Source organism: Ochotona curzoniae, unplaced genomic scaffold (assembly GCF_017591425.1).
Source record: "Ochotona curzoniae isolate NIBS_2020 unplaced genomic scaffold, NIBS_Ocur_1.0 patch361, whole genome shotgun sequence".
Taxonomy (NCBI): Eukaryota; Metazoa; Chordata; class Mammalia; order Lagomorpha; family Ochotonidae; genus Ochotona; species Ochotona curzoniae.
In genome coordinates, this window is record NW_024466930.1 from 704,448 (window position 1) to 728,923 (window position 24,476).

At 43.0% G+C, this 24,476-nt stretch overlaps 5 non-coding genes across 5 annotated transcripts; 4 read left to right on the forward strand and 1 right to left on the reverse strand.

The window, feature by feature from the left end:
* The first annotated feature begins 7,041 nt into the window (after positions 1 to 7,041).
* On the forward strand, positions 7,042 to 7,113 carry TRNAA-AGC. The gene has a single exon. It is a non-coding gene; the product is annotated as a tRNA-Ala (tRNA).
* Positions 7,114 to 16,957: 9,844 nt separating this feature from the next.
* TRNAA-UGC lies at positions 16,958 to 17,029 on the forward strand. Its single transcript has one exon. It is a non-coding gene; the product is annotated as a tRNA-Ala (tRNA).
* A 3,801-nt stretch (positions 17,030 to 20,830) lies between these two features.
* Positions 20,831 to 20,903, forward strand: TRNAR-CCG. The gene has a single exon. It is a non-coding gene; the product is annotated as a tRNA-Arg (tRNA).
* Positions 20,904 to 23,221: 2,318 nt separating this feature from the next.
* TRNAA-AGC lies at positions 23,222 to 23,293 on the forward strand. The gene has a single exon. It is a non-coding gene; the product is annotated as a tRNA-Ala (tRNA).
* Positions 23,294 to 24,354: 1,061 nt separating this feature from the next.
* On the reverse strand, positions 24,355 to 24,426 carry TRNAA-CGC. Its single transcript has one exon. It is a non-coding gene; the product is annotated as a tRNA-Ala (tRNA).
* Between the last annotated feature and the right edge of the window lie 50 nt (positions 24,427 to 24,476).

Sequence of the window (24,476 nt, forward strand, 5' to 3'; positions counted from 1 at the left end):
ACGGACAGTAAGAGCCACAGGCAGCGGGTGGGGGAGCATGGCGCATCTTTAGACTCCGAGCAGTGCAGGAAAGGAGACCTCTGTCCTGCACTGTATTGTGCTACGGCCCAGTGACCTGCTACCGACTCTCGTGGCTAGCAGGACGGAGAGCATGAACGCACACAGCCTTTCCTTCTGCTCTTCCGTGACGCTGAAACTCTGAGATTCTCCTGATCTCTGAAATGAAAGGGTTTAATCGAGCCCTGACAGGTGCTAGCCAATGAAGGGCCCGTTCCAGGACGAGCTCCAGCAACTGTTAAGGGTAGCTAGCCGCGTTCACACTGGCTTTCCGTTCAATCAGGAAAGTCTGGGGATAGGAGGGCAGCCCCGAAGGAGGAAGGAGTGCTGTGTCTGAGCTGGTCGGGGCCTCGGCAGGATGCAGCGGGCTTTGGGAGTTACCACGGGGCTTGATCTCACAGTCTGTCGTCTCACTAGCCTCCTCGCTTCCCTTTCCCCCATCCTTACTCCATCGAAATTAAGTTTAGGACGTCTCAGATTTTCCTCTTATCATCTCCCACTCTTGGTTCCGTCTTACTTTGAAACGCCTCACGCTGTGGACCCGAGTAACACGCGTTGCTGAACGTGGGACGCGCGCCTGGCAGCACCCAGGCCTCCTCTTGGTCAAGGCCAGAGCGCCAACAGGAGAATCTGCCCTGGGTGGATGCGCTGGCTTCAGAGGGAGGACCAGAACGCCAACAGGAGAATCTGGCCTGGGTGGATGCGCTGGGTTCAGAGGGAGGACCAGAACGCCAACAGGAGAATCTGGCCTGGGTGGATGCGCTGGGTTCAGAGGGAGGACCAGAACGCTAACAGGAGAATCTGGCCTGGGTGGATGCGCTGGCTTCAGAGGGAGGACCGGAACGCCAACAGGAGAATCTGCCCTGGGTGGATGCGCTGGCTGCAGACGGAGGACCGGAGGACCGTGACTGCTCTGCCCGGGAATCCTGCGGGTTCAGATCAACAGTGTGAACTTCACGCCCACAGAGACACGCAGGACCAGGAGAGGGCCCAGGGTGCAGTCTGGAACGCATGGGAGGTGTCAGAGTGTATGGACATATTTTTCCTGACCAACACCCCAGATGGTCTTTCCAACGTAACCCCGTGCTATCTGACCGAGGGCTGTGCCTCTCAGAAATGTGACTTGTCTCTGCTGGACACTGCGTCGGACACCTGACATTAGATTTTGACAATACTTTCAAAATTAAAATGTAACAAGGCAGGATTTATCAGATGAACTTTACAAGTTCCTCTAAAAGTGTTGTGATAAGAGATTCGAGAAACTTGGTAGCATACATCGTATTAGGGATGAAGATGTTTAGGACGAAGAAGGCTTTTCTGAAAATGTGAAGATATTTGTCTTTTTAAAAAACACAGGAGTTTGTGCTACTTCCTCAGAGTTTTGAGAACGTACAATAATGTGTGTGCTGTAGTGAGAAAATGCTAATTTTCTTACTGAAGTGGAGATTTCTATTAAGAATGCTAGACAATACGTCTCAAGTGCAAAACTGAAGTTCATAGCTTTCAAAAAATATTTCCTGCTATTACTCAGTCACAGGTGCATTCACTGGTCTCATGTCAATGCTGAAGAGCCACAGGTGGCAATGACCATTTGGCCAACACAGATATTGATAGAATATTTTTGTTTTCATAAAAACTTAGGTTTGAGAGCACTAAATCAAATTATTTGGGGAGAAAAAGTATCAGTCCAACCAAATATTGTAGAATTTTATCTGACCATATTAATGATACATGTTACATTTTTAAAAGTTTAAACAAATGAATGAAATCCATTTGAAATATCCCAACAGTCCTAATTTAGTTTTGGGTGCTGTGTGTAGGAGTGATAATACAGATAAGACAGGATCCAGTCACCCTTAAAGCTTCTGGGTTTAAAATTTTTTAGAAGAAATACTGATAAATTTGGACAAATTTTGTTATTAGGAATGTTTTTGTTTCATAGACGCGTTGAAATTCCAGAGAATGACGTTGGCGCCACCAAGTGGCCGTCTTGGAAACATCAGAATCCTTTGCTGTGTGCAGCAGTTTTGAAATGCACAGTCAACATTTTCTCTACTGTTGATTTTGAATATATCCTTCTGAGTTCCCAAAAGCATACTGAGAAATTGCTTGTACAATTCAGATGGCAGAGGTGTAGGGAATTGTATCGGGCTTCAAAAGGTTTGACTTTGGAATTCACTTCAATATTCCTAACAGATTTTCAAATGTTGATTTTTCTCTCGTGCGTCATTACTATTTTTCCATGTTTGAATGAGGTGTCCAAGGTAGTTAGAATCCCCTATTTCTCTATCACAACTTTCTAAAACCACATATAATCTCAGGATAGTTATTAACTACTACCTTCCAAGTTTTCATGATGAAATTTAAACTAAGTGTAATCTTCTAAGTAGATTTGGCTTCTATTGCAGTGTTCAAAATTTAAAGTATATCCAGCATAAAATGTATCTTGAATTTTAAAAGATATTTGTAGATATATTTTGAATTTTAAAATCAGAGTTGTCTAGAGGGAAACAGGTAGCAGTAGTCTGACTTTCCCCCCTTTATGTGATCAGTGGCTGGAGAGCGGCTCATTCGGGCGCTAACACCCGTTAGTAACCAATTCCCTCAGGCTCAACAACTGCAATTCACATCTGTTTGATCTCCTCGGATTGCAGCGAGCTGCTCTCTCTAAACTGCATCTTAGTAACAATGAAAGGTCTTAAATTTCCATTTTTACATGCTGTCGTTCACATGATCCACGCCTCTTTACCAGCTTATGATAAGTCATGGATAATGGGTCTTTTCCCCCTCTGCCTCGGCGTTTCCCTACGTCTCTCCTTCTGACAATGTTTAGCTGCCAGGTTTTCCTTAAGAACATAAGTACACCATCCTTGCCCTGCGAGAGAATCAGGTGCCATCCATAGCACGGAGAGGCAACTCCTGGACTGGCAGGACTGGCACATGCGCCCAGGTGAGACAGACCAGTTCTGCAGGGATGTGACTACTTTGACTTCTGCGGTGGTGAAGTGAGAGGGACCACGCACATTTTTTTTTAAAGATTTGTGTTATTTTACTTGAAGGGCAATTGGAGAGAGAGAGAGAGAGGGAGGGAGGGAGAGAGGGAGATCTTCCAACTGCCAATTCACTCCTCCACATGGCTGCCCAGGGTGCTAAAGCAGTTTTCCAGTCACTTGAAACCATGCTTCAGGGTAAAATCTAGAAAGAACAGGCTGGCATTTAAATATGAATCTCCTGAAGTCCTTTACCCAAAAAGCAAAAAGAGATAACAAGGCCTTGTCATCTTGAAAAATATTTTTCTTTCAGCTTTTTGGCTTAAAATAACCACAAGTGCCAGTTACAGTAGATGGAATAAATTATTTGTCCTTCCTCAAAAAAATTAGTCCATTCTCTACCCTGATATTCCTAATTTTCAGTAGAGATCCAGAGACCCAGAGACTCAGGCCCAGATAAATATTTTCATTTCTACCCCTCCCCCATTTTTTGAAGATTTATTTGTTTATCTATTTATTTATCTATTTTTATGGGAAAGGCAAATCAGATGTACAGAGAGAAGAAACAGAGAAAGATCTTCCACCTACTGGTTTACTACCCAGATGGCCACAAGGGCACAAACTGAGTCAATCTGAAGCCAGAAGCCAAGTGCTTCCTCTGGGTCTCCAACTTGGGAGTTGGGTCCTAAGGCCGCGCTCAACTGCTTCTCCAGGTCACAAACAGGGAGCTGCATGGGAAGTGGAGCAACTGGAACACAAATTGGCGCCCAGTTGGGATCCCAGCACGATCACTACGTCCTCACCCTGGCCCTAGCCTCGATTTTATTAAATTCCCTTATGTGCTATATATGTCACTGTTTTTGCTTTTTGTAACTTCACAGAGCCAATGAATGAGAGTTTAACGAAAAGAATGGATGTTATTTATATACATATATAAACATACAAGACGCCTATGTATATGTGTGTATCTTGAGAAGGGCGCACAATCTAGGACCGAAGCAGGCACCAGCAGCCAAGGCCCTGCACGCCACCTAGTGGCTTTGCATGCAGGGATGCCTTCTCAAGTGCTTTCAGCAAGCAAATGGAATCATACAAAATTAGACTTTTTGAAACAAGAAATGGACACATGGCAGGTTCCTAATCTTTTCAGTGTTACTGGCCCGATGGCAACAAAGTAGCCTGATGTTGCCTTTTGATTTTTTCATACCTAATAGATAATTCTGAGCTAAGGGAACATTCAAAAGAAAACTGCCAAGCTATGAATTGGGCTCATGTGATGGAAAATGCTGCGTCCAGATCAAGACTGGGAATCATCATAAAAATAAACAGCAAATTCCTTTTACAGAATGTTAGAGTCTTAATATCATTTTATAATCCCCACCTAACAGCACAAGAGTTGCATGGGAGTAATCTACATTAAAACATCAAAATTTGTATCCTTTATTGATGTTGGAATAACCTATGGTAGAGGTTTGCAGAATGTTGATCTTGATTTAACGCTGTGATTGCCTTCTTGCTCATCTGTACAAGAAGGACAAAGAAAGAGATAACATAGTGCAAACTTCATGAAGCTATGCTTGCACTTCTCACTCTGTCAAGCCCTTCAGTCTTTTCTCATGGTTTTTCTATGTTTTGGTGTGACAAACCCAGGGATAAGGAGCAAAGTATTCTGCATGGTACTTGAATGGTAGATACGTGTCACTTGCATTTGTTCAAATTCAAAGAACACACAAACACCACAAGTGAAACCGAATGTAAGCTATGGACTTTAGGTGACAATGCAAGGCTTATTAACTGACACCGATGTGCAACTCTGGTGAGACGATGCTAGCAGTGGGTCTGTGGGGTGGGAAGGGAATGTAGGGGAACTCTGTAGATTTCAGTTGATTTTACTGTAAATCTAAAAGTGCTCCAAAAGACAAACTCTATGCTAAACGTCCAGATTATATATGAAGTTATAATGATAGTATACAAGATTTTTCCTCCTGGGAGTCACTGCTTTAAAATACGTATCCTTAAATTTAGACAATTACTAAGCACATTGGAGACAAAAAGGCAAATGAGACAACCAGAGGTGGCCAAGTGAGTTTGAATTGTCATCCTTGGACCTATACACACAGTCAAAGATTGACTACTCCAATAAATGCTTTTTAAAGATTTAGCTGCCTGTGTGGGAGACCTGGAGCAAAGTTCCTGGCCCCTGGCTTTGGACCGGCACAGCACCGACCACTGTGGCTACTTGGGGAGTGAACCATCAGATGGAGGATCTTTCTCTCTGTCTCTCCTCCTTTCTGTATATCTGACTTTGCAATAAAAATAAATAAAATCTTTTTAAAAAAGGATTTAGCTGAAGCACTGTTGCTTTCTTATTTCCTTTCTTCCCTAGCTACTTCACTGCATTAATAGTGCCAGTGGTTATGGAGATGAGTTTTGAAGAAGAGTTCAGAAATTGTATCACAGAGCCTGAAGTCAAAGCCTGTAGCATAGACAGGAGGTAATGAATTCGGTCTCTAAGCTTTTATTCTTTTGATATAATTTTGGTTTATTGAATATTCTTGTTCTAATAAAATCTTGAGGTACAATTTAGTCTTGTAGTTAACATTTTGGAATCAAAACAACTGGATTTAAGCCTGATGTTACTATTTTTATAGGCATGGTTACATTTCCAAATTACAAGAATTTTCCATAGATTCTAGTTTTATTTATGATAAACGAAGAGGGAACTGTACTCTTGGGAATGGATGACGAGTCACCCTAGTGAAGGCAACAAAAAAGTTGAAGGTTATATGAAAATCACTCTTTTTAAAGCTTTGAGAGAAGCAAATTCAGTGATTAAGTACGAAGGACCGCTTTCTCTGAAAGCAGAGACGAAGACATAGAGCTGTGTTAATGAGAACCTGGGGCTGATGCTGGGAGTGAGGCCGGGCTGGGCAAGGCTGTAGCATTCATAGGTGAGAGTTAAAATGGGTGCGGGCCATCGGGCTGGGTTGCAGTACCAGCCAGGACTTGGGTATGGCCAAGTCAGTCCAGGTGGCAACACCTGCTGGCAAACACAGGATCCATCGGGGCAGGGCTGTTACGGGGGGTTTGGGGAACTTTCCTGCAAGTCCCAGCTCTCGCTGGGGAGCACGAGGGGAAACTGGGAGCAGGCCAGACTAGAGTCTGAGGTCCACAACACGATTTGACACGAGAAAGAGCCAGGACTGAGTATAGGCTGGGCTGGGTAGGCACGCAACATCTACCAGTTCACACCAGGCCAGGCTGGACTAGGCTTCTGTACCTGTTAGCGAGAACTGGACTGGGGGCGTGCTGGGCTAAACCAGCCTAAGCCCGGCTGTAGTACCTGCAGCAGCATGCCAAGACTGGGACGGCCATCTCAGACTTGGTCGCAGCATTAGCTGGCATGTGCAAGACTCAGGGCTGGACGTGGGCTGGTAGGGGACTCTCCAGGACTCCGAGGCCGAGGGTTTGTGATGCGGCCCTCAGCTGCGCAGAGCCCGGGGCAGCTCAGTCCTCCTGCTCCCAGAGCTGGGGAGCCCACTCCGCTCACGGTGAATGCACCTGCCGCTGCCCCACTGCACATTTCTCTTGGTCTGCATCTCCCACCAGTCCCCCAGGCGCCCGAGTCCTGGACTCGGGGACTGCGACCCAGCAGAGCGGCGAGGATCCTCCGCCTTTGTCTGCTCGCAGGAATGTCTACCGCAGTCTTTGCATCCTGTAGATCTTCAAAGCAGCGGGAAAGCGATGCGGAGGGTGGAGGAGATGGAACAATGAGAAGGGGGAAGTCCCCTCTGGGCTCTGCCTGTGGTGCAGGGAAGATCTGAGGACCCATGGGTGCTGTTTGAGGACAGAGCAGTTCATTTGTGGCTCCAGCCCAGCGGGGAATGCTAGCTACGTGTACAAGTTTTGGAAATCGTAAGATGAAATAAAATGGGCTTTAGCCACAAAATTCTGTTTTGCCTTGTATGTATTCCCGAGAGCCATCTCCCACCAAGGGGGTGTAGCTCAGTGGTAGAGCGCGTGCTTAGCATGCACGAGGCCCCGGGTTCAATCCCCGGCACCTCCACTTTTCTTCACGCTTTGGGGATAAATTTGCTTGTTTTCCTGTTTTTGTTTATATTTGCCTCCCTCAAACAGAAAGTGAATCTGTTTCACATCATATGAGTGCTGCCCGTTTCTATTTGAAATTGCACACTACCGGGAAAGGCTACAGAAACAAAAAGAGAAGAAAAGGTGGAGAAAGAAGATTCCACTCGCTTCTCACTTCCCGGTCTGTGCTGCAAGAGTACCACCAAGGTGGAGCACTGCGGGGAGGCATTCGTCTTGGGTTCCATTTTGCGGTTATTTGTAGAACAGGCTGAAAAGAAAGATGAAGATAGAGGAGTTTAACAGAAGAAAAACGACAGCTCTCAATTTTCCTTGGTTTCTTTGTTTTCTAACTGTGATTGGCGGGGACGCAGACAGCAGGCTGAGCAAGGGAGACCGGTGGCGCCCCTGCCACCTGGGACAATGAGACGGATGTTTCATCAGTGAATGCAACCGCCCTCGTTTTGTCCACAAGTGGCCGTGTCAGCTGGAGATCTCAAAGCTCATCAACTCCCAGTTCCTATGTGACTCACCTAAGTAGCTACCAGACACAGCTGTGCCACCAGAAAGGATTTTTCCCCTCATTAAACTTTTAATGGGTTTCAAAATTCTGTGAGATTTTTTTGGGTTGTTTCCATGAAAATGTGCTGATTTTAACAACCGATAACTTGAAATGGCTACCCACACCCACAAGTACGGTCCACAACACACTCTGCTTTCCTTCAGAATGTTTTATATTATCACTAGCCAGCCTTTCACTATTAAACCTGAATGATCAATTGAAATGATCGATCAGAGATGGTTCTTCCATTACTAGATACTATTCATTTAGCCTTCTGTGGCCTTTCCAACTCCGGCTGCCACGTTCATTGCTTGGATCACACCCACAGCAGCTGTCTCCTATTACCAGCGGCAGAAATGATCCACAGGACAGAGACGTTCCCTACAACGGCAGCATCACCGGATTTCAAGAACTGGGGGCCAATTTCCAGCCTCTTATCAGGACCATGAGCTGTATGTTCTGAAACTCAGCAGACTCACAAGCAGTGTGAGCTGGGTGACGATCCAGCACTGATCGGTCCTGGATGGTTCAGGATGATCACCTAAACAGCAAAGCCAGCTGCTTCTGCCGGTGACACCAATGACCTTGCCAGGATGACCATCTTTGCCAGAGGCATTCCTGACATTGAAGCCCGTGCTGTCACCATGGAGAGCTTCACTCGAAACCTCGCGGTGCATTTCAGCAGGCGTGACTTTGACCATGACTTTGGAGAAAAGGCTACACGCATGCAAGGTTTCAGAACACCAGTTTCCACTGGGGCCACAGGAATGGTACCCAAACCAATCCATTTTGTATACATCCTGTGGAGATAGAAGCACAGACCCATCAGTTGGTCTACTAGGATGGAGGACACAATTCAGGAATTCAAGTAGTGTTGTACTGGCGTACTGTCTTTGTAGGTAAATTACTAGCTTTTTAGCCAAGACCCATTGGCACTGGGCATGACAACATTATCATTACAACCAGAAATTGGCAGAAATGCTACTGTATTGAGGTTGTAACCTATTTTTTCTTTTCTTCTTCCCTTTTCTTTTTTTTAGATTTATTTTGTTTTTGTTTTTGTTTGATGGGCCTGGCGCGGTGGCACAGTGGTTAAGTTTCTCTCCTTGCACACCTGGGATCCCATATGGGCGCCAGTTCTAATCCAGCTCCCTGCCTGTGGCCCAGGAAAGCAGTTGAGTACCGCCCAAAGCTTTGGGACCCTGCACCCGTGTGGAGACCCTGTTTGGGACAGACCTGTATTAATATGAACACACAAGAACCAGGTCTGAGATCACCTCAGATGAAGTTTTTTTGGGAATCTCCCCAACTGAACTGCTGGACTCAGAACTCCAACTATGGAGAGAATTGTAGGTTCCATGGTCTGACGATAGAATGCATGTGTCAGAGCTGGGCCTCCTCAGTGGCTCAGATGGAGCAGTGGACAGCATATCCAAATGCACATGGAGGATATGGCAGTACATTGGAGCCTGCAGAGGACACCTGGTACCATGGCAGAGCACAGAGGACAGAACAAATGGATCAAGTGCACAGGCAATAGTTGGCAGTGAATACCTGGGCATACGGAGCCTCTAAGGTGGACTGTCTGCCAGTGGATTCTGAAGAGATTTCAACGTTATAAGAGTGGCAAGATCAACAGCAACACAGAACTGTTGAATTATCAAAGCCACTTGAGCAGTGGCCACGGAACAAGGCCCACACTGGGGACCCTGGGATGGTTGCGAGGTTGGGTGTGGCTTCTCTTCTTATCTCTCCACTCCCCCAGGAAGGAAAAAGAGAATGTGAAACAATGGTCTCACCCACTTTCCTCTAACCCTTGACCCTTCCCACCCTAATCATATTTGTAAAAACTATCAAAAATAAAATACGGAAAAAAAAAAATTCCCCTCAGGGCCCAACGCGATAGCATAGTGGTTAAAGTCCTCATGTTGCATGCGCCAGGATCCCATATGGCTGCCAGTTCTAATCCCAGCAGCTCCACTTTCCATCCCAGCTCCCTGCCTGTGGCCTGGGAAAGCAATTGAGGATGGCCCAAAGCTTGGGGACCCTGCACCCGCTTGGGAGACTTGGGACCCTGCACCCACGTGGAAGGCCTGGAAGAAGCTCCTGGATCCTGCCTTTGGATTGGCTTGGCTCCAGCCATTGGGGCCGCTTGGGGAGTGAATCATGGGAAGGAGGATTCTCCTCTCTGTATATCTGCCTTTCCAATAAAAATAAATAAATCTTTAAAGAAAATTTCCGTCTATCTCTTCGGGCTGTCTGGTGGCTCAGTTAACACCAACAATGAGTTGTTTCATTATCAGAAGATAAGCCAGAAGCACATACTTAGCAATCCACCGGTTCTTGGGAACGCGAGCTTCACACTCGCCAATACCAGCAACAACAGTCAGGACAGCACAGGGAGTCTAAGATGTTTCAGGAATCATCTTTTTGATAAAGTCTATGTGTCCTGAGACATCAGTGTAGTACTTGCTGGTCTCCAATATCCACCAGGAGATGGTGGATGGTGAGATCACACACTTGACTTTTAGTTTCCCCAAGACCCAGACATCCCTGAAGGAGCCCTTTCCCATCTCAGCAGCCTCCTTCTCAGATGTGGTAATGGTTCTTGTTGACACATCAAGTTTGTAGATGGTGGCGGTAGTGGTGGACCTGCCCAAATGGACCTGTCTGATGATAACAATGCTGATAAGAATCTTTTCTAATCTTTCTTTGGCTTTGATTTAGCAATGATTTTCAAGACACACATAGTGGTTGATCTGCATGGAAAAGGAAAGCCAAAAAAGGGATTTCCCAAATGTTTGGTCAGTGTGGTCCCTCGAATCACAAGAACTAGCGGCGCTGGAGAATTCAGAATCTGAACTCCATCCTAGACCTACAGAACCACAGCAGTGTTTTCCAGGGTCCTCAAATAATTTTTGCATAAGAAAGTTTGAAATCTATGGTATGGACTGAGGTGGTATATTATATAAATATAGGATTTTTTTTCTCAATTTTCTGGAAAAAAAATACTGTGGAAACACATTTTTGTTGGTGAACCACTTTCGTGTTCTAACCATCGGTGCTGTTCCCACCTTCTTCCCTTGGTAACTTATTTACTAACATTTTTGGATTACTATACATGACTGAATATGATGTGAGTTTTGCTTCTTTGTCAATAAAAATCGTACAACTTTTGCCGTAAAGACTGCACTAGCCTCTGATATGTGAAGTTGATGCCTTTGTCTCCACTCTGCAGCGTTTTAAACCAGGTAAATGTTGTAATCATTTCACAACCCAGGGCTACTGCCTCAGCACCACCACCAAATCTTTAGGAATTTTTTTCTATGAAAAAATCTCTTCTTTTTGTTTCTTCTTTGTGTTCTAAGCCCTATGGTAGACCTGGAAGATGCAAAAACTTGCAGCTATAATGAAGAGGACCAAAGTGTACAGCAAGAATTGGGAAATTCTTGGCTTTCATGGAAATCATGTCAGACCCCCTCTCTTGCTGTGAGGCGACTAAGGGATTTTCAAAGAATGTGTTCCAAATGACATTGGGATTTAGTCCTCTGACGTAGTACGGAAACAATAGTCAGTAACCAGACTTTATTTGGTAGGGAAACGGGTCACATTTCGCTCTGATGACGTATAATCTCTCTGTTTCCGGCAAGGACTTAAAAATAAATCCTAAAACAAAAGTAACAGAATCATCCAGAACTTGCTGATTTTCTATCTCCAAACAGTCTTCAATCCTGTTGAAAGAATCACACACAAATAGGGGGATGGGGAGCCACAGAACGCAGTGAGATAATGGACCTTCACATGGCTCTTATAAGTGTTAGTGCGAGGCGTGAAAGAAACCCTGGATGTAACTCCTCGTGCTCAGGCCTACAGTGTTGTTGTCAACACACTTTCAAAAAAATATGTATATTTTAAACAAAATTTGTATAAAATATATTTAATATTCTATTTGATGTTATAAACTTTCATAAATGTAATATAAGACTTTATAATGTTTTTATAAAATGTGTGTGGAATTGTCAATTTGTATAGTTTTTCAAAATTTTATATGAATTTTACATAAAATTCAGATATACTGCTATTGCCTATAAATTTGTTTTTTTGTTTGTTTTTTTTTAACATTTATTTTATTTTTATTGGAAAGGCAGATATACAGAGAGGAAAGACAGAGAGGAAGATCTTCCGTCTGATGATCCACTCCCCAAGTGAGCGCAACGGGCCGATGCTATGCCGATCTGAAGCCAGGAACCTCTTCTGGGTCTCCCGTGCAGGTGCAGGGCCCCAAAGCTTTGGGCCATCCTCGACTGCTTTCCCAGGCCACAGGCAGGGAGCTGGAAAGGAAGCGGGGCTGCCGGGATTAGAACTGGCGCCCATATGGGATCCCAGGCGTGCAAGGTGAGGACCTTAACCACTTGCGCCACCGTGCCGGACCCTGCCTATAAATTTGTATAAAATTTTTATGTTGTAATTTTATATAAAATATAAACATAAAGTATGTAAATTGTTACTAAATTAAGATAATATTTAAATAAAACTATAAATATGAATAGTTTAAACATTTTCTACTTTCAGTAAATATATACATTTACAGAAAATTTCAATAAAATTTATATAAAATTTTATTTAGTACAATTTATATAAAACATTTGTTTTATTTTTATTTATTTATTTTAAAGATTTATTTATTTTTATTGGAAAGGCAGATGTACAGAGAGGAGGAGAGACAGAGAGGAAGATCCCCTGTCCAATGACTCACTCCCCAAGCGACAGCAACGGCTGGAGCTGAGCCAATCCGAAGCCAGGAGCCAGGAGCTTCATCCAGGGTCCCAAGGCTTTGGGCTGTCCTCAACTGCTTTCCCAGGCCACAATCAGGGAGCTGGGGTGTAAAGTGGAGCTGCCGGGATTAGAACTGTCGTCCGTATGGGATCCCAGGTGTATTCAAGGCGAGGACTTTAACCACTATGCTATCACGCCAGGCTCTATATAAAATCTTTATAAAATGTTTACATTTAAAAAATGAACTTATATTTACAGTAAGTTTTAAAAATAACCTATTAGTTGAATCCTCACCTTCAGTTGCTGGGATCTCATGCGTGCTGGTTCATTTCATGGCTATTCCACTTCCCACCTAGCTTCCTGCTGGTGGTCTGGGAGAGCGGTAGAGGATGGCCCAGGTCCTTAGGACCCTGCACCCATGTGGGAGACCTAGAAGAGGCTCCTCATTCAGCAAAGACCGTTGTGGCCATTTGAAGAGTGAACAAGCAGATGGAAGATCTTTCTCTCTGTAAAATAATAACAATAGTAAGATAATTCTTAAAAACATAAAATTGTGTAAAATTTTATTGCAGTTTTTATAAAATTTAGGTTAGATTTTATAAATTTATATATGTAAATTTATATATTGCACAAATTATAAATTAGACATACATTTAATTTGTAATAAAGTTGCTATATTTCTATATATGATTTTTCTATATACAATTATAAATATTTCATTCTTTTTGTGCAAGTTGCAAAATATTATTTATCCTGAACAAATGTATATGTATTACATGATTAGCAAAAAAAAAGTTCATTTTTAAAGAAAGAAATAGTCTTGAAACCAGTACACCAAAATTCTAGTCTCTCCAGAATTCCAAAATTCTGGTTCTAAAACATAATCTTGCTTCTCTTTTTTTAAAAATATATTTTTATTTTGAATTTTGAATTGTGAGGTACAATTTTGTGTAGGCTGGGATTCTCCCCCAAACTCCCACCCCCTGTCAGATTTTTCCCATTTTGTTACAATAGTCCTTCATAAGGAATCATAATTCTATCAGTCTCTTATTTAAGTGTGCCCTGACATTGTTGGTACAGACAATGTCAGACAGTCCAGCATCCCATTGTCTACACATGTCCAACAGTTTCATTGGGAATCCATCTTTCATCTGGAAGCAGGGATGCATGTTCCATTATACCCCCACATCCATATATGATAGACCCCAGTACTCCATCACTATACATTACCATAAGTGAGAAGCCATGAAACAAGGTCAACAACTGGTATGAGTTAGAACAGCCACAACAACAACATCAACAACAAATTATAGTACCATGAAAAAAAAAACAAACAAACAAAAAAAGTGCCACTCAGTAACCAACACATGAGTGACAAAAACAAAAGACAGAAGTCTCTTGGGAAAATGATGCCATCATATAATTCATGAGCCGGCGATGAATTCGACTAGAGAAAAGAGATTATTTGGAATGAACCAAACTGAAATAAAAAAAAAATTGCTTCTCTTACCTACAGAGAACAATTGACCATTACTTTCCCGCACTCACTGTTATTACTGAGTAGGGATAGATGTTTGCAGTGCTGGCATATAGAACTGGTTGCCATAAAGACCGTGGAGACACAGGACCACAGCCTGTGTTAGTGAGGGTTCATTCCACGAGTACCAGCCTGCCCAGCAGCTAGGAGAACAGTGACTAAAACAATTAACCCATGAAAGTGTTTGCTAATGATTATTGTTCTAATCTGCCAGTAATCTCAGACCCTCGGATTCATGTAGTGTTTACTTTGTACACATAGAATAAAGAATTCAAAGAATGAGTCGCCCTGGGCTATTGTACCTAGAATCAGCCCTGGTCCCTTCTCTCTCTTCATCTTGTGTAATTCATTCTTAATTCTTCCTATTTTGATTTCATTCCTTCAGTTGCTGTCTCTTACAGAACTGTTGCGTACTGGCATGCAACACCACTCTATCATCATTTTTTTCCAAATTTGATTCTGTTTTTAGGTCTTATTGCAGTGGAGCTCATATATTTTGGGGTGGGAGATGAAGTAGAGGTGGGTGATACTGAATAAAGTGAACGTTGACATAAAAACATATGAACAAGCTAGCTATATAAAATGAAAGTTTTTTTTTTAATTAACCAATCGTTTTTTTTTAAAGATTTATTTTTATTATTTTTTTCATTGGAAAGGCGGATATACAGAGAGGAGAGACAGAGAGGAAGATCTTCCGTCCGATGATTCACTCCCCAAGTGAGCGCAACGGGCCAATACTATGCCGATCCAAAGCCAGGAGCCTCTTCCGGGTCTCCCACGCGGGTGCAGGTTCCCAAAGCTTTGGGCCGTCCTCGACTGCTTTCCCAGGCCACAGGCAGGGAGCTGGAAGGGAAGCGGGGCTGCCGGGATTAGAACTGGCGCCCATATGGGATCCCGGGCGTGCAAGGTGAGGACCTTTAACCACTTGCACCACCGCGCCGGGCCCAAAATGAAAGTTTTAATACTGAAAAGAATGGCTAGAAAACTTGTCCCAGGGGGCTGTTGAAATAATTCTACTGGGAGAATGTTAAAGAACTAAAGGATCCTGGTTCAATCCTGGGTTTGGGCAGCAGTTTGACAATTACCATAGTCTTGATGCAGTAGCATCAGAAACACATACAAAGATGATTGGCTTTTGCAAATCCGATTAATAACTATAGCTTCTGCTTTTATTCCCCCCCCCTTTTTTTTGGCAAACATCAAGGTGATGTCAACAATTGTATTATGTACACAATATCTCACTCTCTGGTTGACTATTTCACCGAGTCTTCTATCATAAAGTGTTAATTAGATCATTTTTTAAATTTAGTTTTTTTTAATCCATTTAAAAAAAGAATAATGATTACATGGTAGATCGGGGTGGGAAGGATCGTGGTTTAGGGAAAAGTGAGTGAGTTCATTGTTTCCAAATTTGCTATTTCTTCTTGTTGTTCCTTGGGGGAGGGGTGAAACAAAGTTGGAAGCCACTCACAACTTTCCACACGTCCCAGTAAATATAGTTTTAAAACCTAAAAATTCCCATTGAAGCAAAACCAGCCTATTTTCGCATTGTCCAACCTTTGTCCCATTCTCAAAAGAATTACTACACTTTTTCATTTCTGTTCTTCCTTCTGGCTCTTAATGGAATGTTAGGTTGTTTTTTCTTTGTCTCACGAATCTGCATGTCTAAATTAGAACTGAAGTTTCTCCTGACCGTGACCTTCCTCCACAAATCCAATCATTAATATTCCAGTTAAGAAAACAACGAAAATGAAGTTCAATAGCCTTATGTTTCAGGCTAGGATTTTATCTGGAAGAAATCACAAGAACCAAAAATCAGAAGGAGAACCTGATAACTTGCTGTATTTTTTTTTAATTAATTACATTGCATTATGTGACACAGTTTTATAGGTACTGGGATTCCCCCTACCCCTCCCCAAACCCTCCCCCCATGGTGGATTCCTCCACCTTGTTGCATTACCACAGTTCAAGTTCAGTTGAGATTCTTTCATTGCAAGCATATACCAAGCATAGAGTCCAGCATCTTATTGTCCAGATAAGTTCAACGGCTTGTTGGGGAGACCATCTCTGGTTTAAAGCTAGAGCCGCCAGACTATCATCCCGATCTATTAAAAGTCCCAACATAACATCAGCTACAATTTATAACTTTGTGGAATTAAATGACCTAGTATTGAGTAACCAATATGTTTTAAAAAGTGCAAGTTCTTAACTACATCCTGTGACTTCTTCATTGACATTTCAATTTTAGTTTATATACAACCAGGTTCTATACACCTTAAAATGGCTATAGATTACTATTCAGCTGTCTCGTGCCTATTTTCATTATAGTATTTAGCATTTTATAGCGTTGAGGCATAATTTTGTTGAAACTGGCTTTTTTTCGGGTGGTCTAGACTGGCTTTTAACTCTAACAAGACATGTGTCAACAGTTTAGGTGCAGAACATTTTTAGGAGGGGTGTGCAGAGAAATCCTCAATACCCTAGTGAGGAGTAACTAATCTTTGTGTCCCACCTAGTGAGGATGAGTGAATCCACGCTGACTGTTTCCTGTCTGATTCTAAGCTTTCCTTGTTGTTCTCTATCTATTCTAGATTTTTTGTTTGTTTTCTTGTTTGTTTGTTTTGAGGAGTTTCCGGAGCAATCCTGATGGTCATTGCCAGAGAGGGTGGAGACCCAAAGTGATAACTTGCTGTATTAAAGCCACCATGAAAGATTCTTGTGATTATCGCCTGATGTATGTTTCCAATCTCTTGGCTTCCATTTCCTGTCCTACACTGTAAACAGTCTATATTTATCCATTGCAACTTCCACTGCCAGCATCCAGTGTTAAGGAATGCTGATACCAACAACTATTTCCGGTAGTCCTCAGGCATGGAAACCTTTGAGAAGTAGAACTTTTGATACACATTAATCACAGGTTGGCTTGTGGAGGGTGACTTCCTTATGGATGGGGGTGTAGCTCAGTGGTAGAGCGCATGCTTTGCATGTATGAGGCCCCGGGTTCGATCCCCGGCACCTCCATGGTGGTTAATTTTCAAGACTGTATGTTTAATCATATAATTATGATATATTTTAATAATACTATATTTATATAATTACATATACTCAGTATATTACATACAATATGTCATATAAAAGTTATATTTGATAAAATATGGTTTCTATTTATATTATATTATAAATAATTTACAAATATTATAAATATGAATATGTTGCAAAATAATATAAAATGTATATTATATCTCATATATTATATAGATACTTAATATATTAAAATATTAAAATGTAAATATGAACATATAATAGAATAGATAATATATTAAGTGTGTATACTTTTATATTATATATTATGTATTATATAAGTACATCTAATTACATATAATTCATTTAATTATTTTTTATTTAGCTTTTATACACAAAGGAAGCTAACCTTGCCTTTCCAAACCCATCTCTGCAGTGAAGCCCCATGTTGGATAAGATGTCTGAGAAAGAGGAAAGAGGGCAAAAAGAAAGGACTAAATAAAGAAAAGGGGATCCCAGCTCCTGCATCCAAGCAGCACTGGGCCCATTCACAGGCAGTCACCTTTTGTGCTATTACTAAAGATGGAAAATCTAGAGGAATAAGTAGAAAAGAGGACCATGTGAACATTTTCACTTTAGTTGTTTTTGTTTTCTGGGCCAAGTAATGGAGAAGTACAAGATATCTCAACCAGTCTGTGGGCAGAAAATGCGGCAAAAAGTTTCCTCCCATGAGATGAGGATTGCTGCGACTTTGGAGTCCGTAGATGAGGGAATGGCAGGTCGCTGGTCTCTGGCGTTAGACTGCTGGGGAGACTGGAGGCTTCCAATGCAACAGAAGAAATAGATAAGCAGTTACACTTCCAACTGGTATTCCCTACATGCCTTTCCCTATGTCCCTCTGACACTGCATTTCCTCGTGGCTTCAAATTCTAAAATAAAACCCAGGCTGGAAGTCTCTGTTGAGAGCAAGCAGAGGTCCACATCTGAAGAGGCAGCAGGAGGATTTTCAGTCAGAATGGTGAGTCAGTCATTCGGGGTGTGGAGCACTTGCACCGGGAAACAAATATTTCCTTTATTCTTGCTTGATCAATACAGCTGCATCTGCTTTGTATGATCAAGGAGTGCCTAGGAATTTCCAACTCATGGATGGAGGCTCGCATGGTGGAAGGCTTGCATGAATTTCTAATGCTTGGTGGTTTCACAAAACTACTTGCACCTGTGTACCCATTTTCTGTGGAATCAAAGTTTCTCAAGGAGAGAACAGAAGGCAGTGCTTGCTCTAATTTATCATCTCACTAATGTTCTTTATCAGGCTGGGATGTCCTAGCTTCTTGACTTTTTTTTTTTTTCTATACTTGAAATATCCACTGCAGGCATTCAGGAAGCATCCCGATGAAACCCACCTGGCTATAGACTAGGTGTGTATTTATTTGTCTTAGGGAGCAGTTTGTTTTTAAAAGGAGATATTCTATGTATTTTCTTTAAAAATGTTTTTCCACTTGTTTTCTTCAGACCCATTAAACTAATATACAGAGACATGTGAGCCAGAGTGGACACTATGCAGAGATGGAGGAGTAGTTGGATTTAGGTTTCTGAAGCAGAATTGTCAAATTCCAGTATTAGTTCCAAATCTATTGCAGCAAACACTCTGAGCATGGAGTCCGAGAAGCACTGTTGTAAAAAAACAAAAGAAAAGCAGAAGTGGAGAGACATCCAGAGTCAGGTGCATGCTGATCAGGCAGTCAGCTCCTAGGGTTCCCTGACCCCATCCAATCTGGAACTCAAACCACTGAGGAAAATTAACTTCAGGGAGGAGTGTGGGCTGTTCATCTCTTTCAGACCTTTAGTATTTTAGATTTAAACTTTCAATGCCACATTAAAAAAAGAAAAAAAGCTCTTGTGTTTTCTGTAAAGGAAGCCAAAATAAGCATAAAGAGATTCAGTTTACCTAAACCACCTGAGTCCTACCGCGCCATCACTACCTGGAAACTACCAAGTCTCAGAGAGAAACTAATAATTCCCTTCAGTCTCTGGGTTGGGACTTTGCCTTAGCCACTTTTCAGCCTCCATCAATTCAGTCTTTTGGTGTAAGCTCAGATAGTTCCATCCACAGTATGCATGAGTGGTAATTATACCTTCCTATCAGTAAGATTTATTTATCCCCAGCTGTAAGCAAGCAATTGCGTAGGTTGCATATACCAGGCAAGTGTTGCACTGCTTGGAGAAATGCAGTTAATAGCTGGCAGGAATCCTGGGCCTGGTTAATGACATATTTGTGTTAACTACACCAGTGTGCAGCATAGTTCCCTATCCTCTTTCCTTCTTTCTTTCTGTTTCTTTTTCTTTCTTTCTTTCTTTCTTTCTCTCTCCCTCTCTTCCTTCCTTCCTTCCTTTCTTCCTTCTTTCCTTCCTTCCTTCCTTCCTTCCTTTTTGTGAGGATGTGTGGGCAGATGCTGGCACACCAGCAGGCAGGGTCTGGGGACCCACCTCAGAGTGTGTGTGGATCCTGGGTTGGTGGGCGAAGCTCAAGGCTGGTGCAGCATACTGCTGGAAGAACAGGCACAGGGAGCTGTGGCTTGCTCAGGGTAATGGATATGCAGATGTGTGGGAGGGAGGACTGCTGAAGGAGAATGTGACAGGTGAGGAGTGACTTCTGGGGGACTTCCACCAACCAGGGTAGGGTACTTGCAGGTAAACAAGGGGTTGAGACTGAGTGGGTTAGAGGAAAGAAAGTGGAGGAATTTTTGGAACCAAACCAATGCACCCACCCATGTGGGAGACCTGAGCTGAGATTGTTGATTTCAGTCACCATCTACTGGGGAGAGCCTGCCTGGCAGGGCTCCATCATAATACCCCCAACAGTGAGTGTTGAGATAGGGTGGACCATGTTAATCTGGGCCATGACACTAACCAACATATGAGAGAACCAGATCTGGGAGCAGATTCTGTGGGGAATAGTGGGCTCACTCCTGTGGGACTGCCATAGCAACTGTTTTTCAAGGGCTGGGGTTGGGGGTGGTTATGGGCAGAGCTAGACATACCATGGAACTTACCAACATTAAAGGGAGCTGAGGTTGGGAACAGGCTGGGCTGGTCCAGGCTGTAGCACCTGCAGGCACACCCAAGAATTGGGTGTGGGGTGGCTGACCAACTACTCCAACAAGTGTTGGCAATGAATATCTGAGCAGACGGAGACTCTAAGGTGGACTGTTAGCCAGTGGATTCTGGAGAGATTACATCGCGATTGGAATGGCGTGATCTACAGCCGTTCAGGACTGTTGAACTATCAAAATCTCTTGAGAATTTCATGGCATTGTAAATTTCTATTTTTCTTCCTGTTGTTGATTTTGTGTTGTGGCTAACTGTGAAATGGAGATTATCATATCCAGTTGTGAGGATACAATGCAGTGGGCATCTCTACTTCCAGGTCAAAGACAGATTCCCAATGAAACAGTTAATTATATCTTCACAATGGGAAGCTGGATTCTCTGCCATTGTCCATGCCCACAATGATGGACATTTGACTGTTTATGAATGACCACGTTAAAGTAATAGTGTATATATATAGTAATAATAATACACTGGGGAATTCATTGGGGAAGAGGGGATTTGAGGTGGGGGTAAAGGCCTATGGAACCATATTATAAAATGATGATAATAATAATTAAAAGTTTTTCTTCTTTAAGAAATGGATCAAACTGACATTTTCTTTTTTCTTCTCTAGTGTTATCAGATCTTTTCTCCAACTATGATAAAAAATGATGATACTAAGACCTAACAGTTCTCCTTACCATTCCAGGTGGCCGCGTGGCCTAATGGATAAGGCGTCTGATTCCGGATCAGAAGATTGAGGGTTCGAGTCCCTTCGTGGTCGCATGCTTACTGTTTGAACCTGGCTGGCAAATAGCTCTAGCTACGCTGAAATTTGTAAAGGATTGACCCAGTGTTATTGTGGCATTTTGGTGAGAGTTATAACAGGAAGCATCACGATTACTTTTGAACTCATCAAAGATGGGACTCCTGCCTTCAGATCGGCTCAGCAACTTTGCGTCCACTTCGGGGATGAATCAGCGGATGGAAGATTTCTTTCCCTAACTTTCAAATAAATAAATACATCATATTCTCTCTCTCTCAACGAAAAATGTCTTCACAAGGAAAGGACTGTAAATCCTGCATTCCCGGATTAAGGTCCTGATACACTTTTAATTGGGAAAAAGAGTATTTATTAACTAATAAATAGCATTCAGTAATAGCATTCAGTCCCTGCTCCTCTTATCTTTCTCCCTCTTGTATTTTTAAGGTTAAAAAAAAAAAAAAACCGCTCACGAATCAGTTGTTGTAGGCATCTGAAATGCTCACCCGGGTGGACTGACTCGCCGGTTTCTCGCTACACCCAAAGAGGCCCCCGCACCGCGTCTCCTTGTGGAAGCCTGCAGTCCCAGGACCAGAGCACCGCAGCCTCCACCCCACGAGCTGGACAGTGAGCCACGCCGTCGATTTCTGCCTCCGATCCTGAAAATTCAGAGAGCCGGCGGCCCCCCTTCCCTCCTCCGCCAGGGCAGCCTGCTCCCCGCACCTGTCCCCGCGCGTCGCTCGCGTTTGCCTCCGCTAGCGCTTCCAGGCAGAATCCGCACCTGGAGCTCTCCGTCCACCGCCCACAGCCAGCTGCTTCAGGTGTTCTCCCACGTGGACTGAGTTTCACCAAGTTCTGGCTACTTCCTCTTCTCCAGGAATCGATGGCATTACGTGAATTTGCGGGATTCTGTCCGGCCTCGGTGGTACTTTTCGCGCAAACAGCGTGGTCCGAAAGAGACGCTGCTTGGAGGGGAGCGTCTGGGTTTTCCTGGCTCCTGCTCCTGTGTTTTTTCAGCCCCAGTACTCTACCTAGCAGATCTGAGACAAAGTAGCAATTCCAAATCCGGTGCTGGGTACAGCCCAGCGAAAGCGTGCAAACGTGAAGGCTCACACAGCGATGAACTAAAGGCATTGCTTTGTACAGGTAGCTAGAACTTCCTGCCTGTGTAACTGAAATAATATATCCGTTTAGCAAATCCGTTTATCCATGTCCCCTCCCCCTTGGCCCCTGGTAACCGCCTTCTCTTCCCTTCCGTGGATTTGAGTGTGCGAGCAACTTCACCTGGTAATTCTGATTTGTTTTATTTTGAGGAATCTCTATACTGTTTTCTACAGTGGTCCCACCACTTCACTTTCTCATCGCATTTTGCAAAATCCTCAATGTCTTCACAGACTCAATAACTTTTTTGTTGTTGTTAAAGTAAAAGCCATCCTAACAGGAGTTAGGTGGTATTTGATTTGCATTTCCATGTGGAGGAGTGATGACTTTCAGACTTTTTTTTGGAATATCTCCCGTAGAGAAATGTTTACTTAGGTCTTTTGACCATTTTAAAATTGGGCTATTGTTTTTGCTTTGTTATTGAGTTGCCTTCTATATATATATATATGGTTAAACAGTCTGTAAGCATTTTTTCCCACTCGGTCTGCAGGTTGATTTTGTTGCCCACGTGCTTGTTTGACGTAGCCCCACTTGCCTGTTTTTGCTTTCAATGCTGGTCATTTGGGTGCCATACCCAAAGAATCATTGCTTAGACAAACACCTAGAAGATTTTCCTTTGTTTTCCTTGGAGTGTTACAGTTTAGGGTCTTAAATTATTTTTAGTCTATTTTCATCTCTTTCTCTCTCTCTCTCTGTATGTGTGTGTATAAGTCTCTTATTTTCCTACCTGGGTCTATGACAAACTTTTAATGTTTTTGTGAAAAATTAAATGAAAAAATAATACAGATGTTTGGCATGGAATCTTGAAGCCCAGCGGAATGTTGGCTCAACGGAGTTACCAGGACTGCCACTGCATCCTAAGTACCATCTTTTGTAGGTGTTTGGCAGCTTCATGGGCTAGGAAAAGACAGGAAACTCGGAAGAAACACTGGAAGACTCAATGTGGGGAATCTTCCCTCAGCTTGATTTGGAGCTGAACACAGCAGATTAAAAGCAGAACTAGATGTTGACTACGAAGATCCAATGATTTCTCGGTCCAAAGTGCGCTTCTGGTGACAAGATCTGTGTTTTATTTTATTTTTTTTAGGTTTTAGAAGTCGGAAGTTACATCTGTCAGGAATTAAGATGTAAGGCACCTCCATTGAATATCACAAGAGGAGGGCTGACATCTGTCAGGTGGGGGTGTAGCTCAGTGGTAGAGCGCGTGCTTAGCATGCACGAGGTTCTGGGTTCAATCCCCAGCTCCTCCAGATGATGTGGCGAGTTCGCTAGGAATCTTAGATTCCGATTTTGCATCCCTACTAATCAGACATGACTGCTTCACAATAAAATACCTTCCTAACTTTGAAGATCATCATCTTTTGTTGTCATTTCTCGATATTATTACGAAGCCGGGGTTGGGGAAGAAGAAGAAAGGGATCAAAATATAGATTCCCTGAAGTATTATGGTACCCAGAACTCCAATACTTTCCTATTGCCCGTGGCTTTTGACAGCCGCCTGAGAGATTCATTGAGGAGTGTAAAGTTTATACGGTGAGTTTACAGACAGCAAGGGGAAAGCGATGAGCTGTGAATCCGTGTCTGGCAAGAAAGGACAATGGTTCAAGCTGGTTTTCCTGATTTGTGTATGCTGTACCCCAGCAGGAGGCAAGGGAGTGGAGGTTAAAGGGAAAGAAAGTTCATTTCCCTACACTGTGGAGGGCCACCCGGAGGTGGCCCTGGTCGGTTCTGAGGCTTTACCTGGCTGAGTAGATTCTGTCCTGAGCTTGCGGCTGACCCCGCTTCCTCTCCTGGCTCTTGAAGTCGTCGCTATCATCGCTAAGACTTTGAGAAAAATGGGCCTGATTCTAAATACAAGCAACTTAACAGCTATGTTCATATCCCCCAGCCAAACATCTTCGGTTACATCTGACTTTGGACCCTTGTTGTGGTTTTATTATTGTTATTATTAGTATTAATAATGTATTTAATGTAAAAAAAACAACAACCAAAAAACCCAAGTCCAGAGGGAAATGTCTAGGTAAGGAATTTATGGTGTTCACCAAAGCACCTGAATGTTACTCCAGCTAGATGCCTTGAGTTAGAGGACGGTAGGGGGTTGACGAGTATCTTATTATTGTGTACATTTCTAGTAAGTGTCTATTTAATACGAGGGTACTTCAAAAGTTTGCGGACATGTTCCCATGAACTTTTTAAAGTCTTGGATGGAATTCCTAGTAGCTGGTTCTCTGTCAAGTGCAGAGCGTTTTCAACATTGGCTGCATCCTTTGGGCTTCTGGGGAAATATTAACATAAACATAAAGGACTTCCGTGGAGGAGCCGGGGGTTGAACCCGGGACCTCGTACATGCGAAGCACGCGCTCTACCACTGAGCTACACCCCCTCCTACAAAGGGATATCGAAAGATTATCTATAAAGTAACTTTGGTTGTTC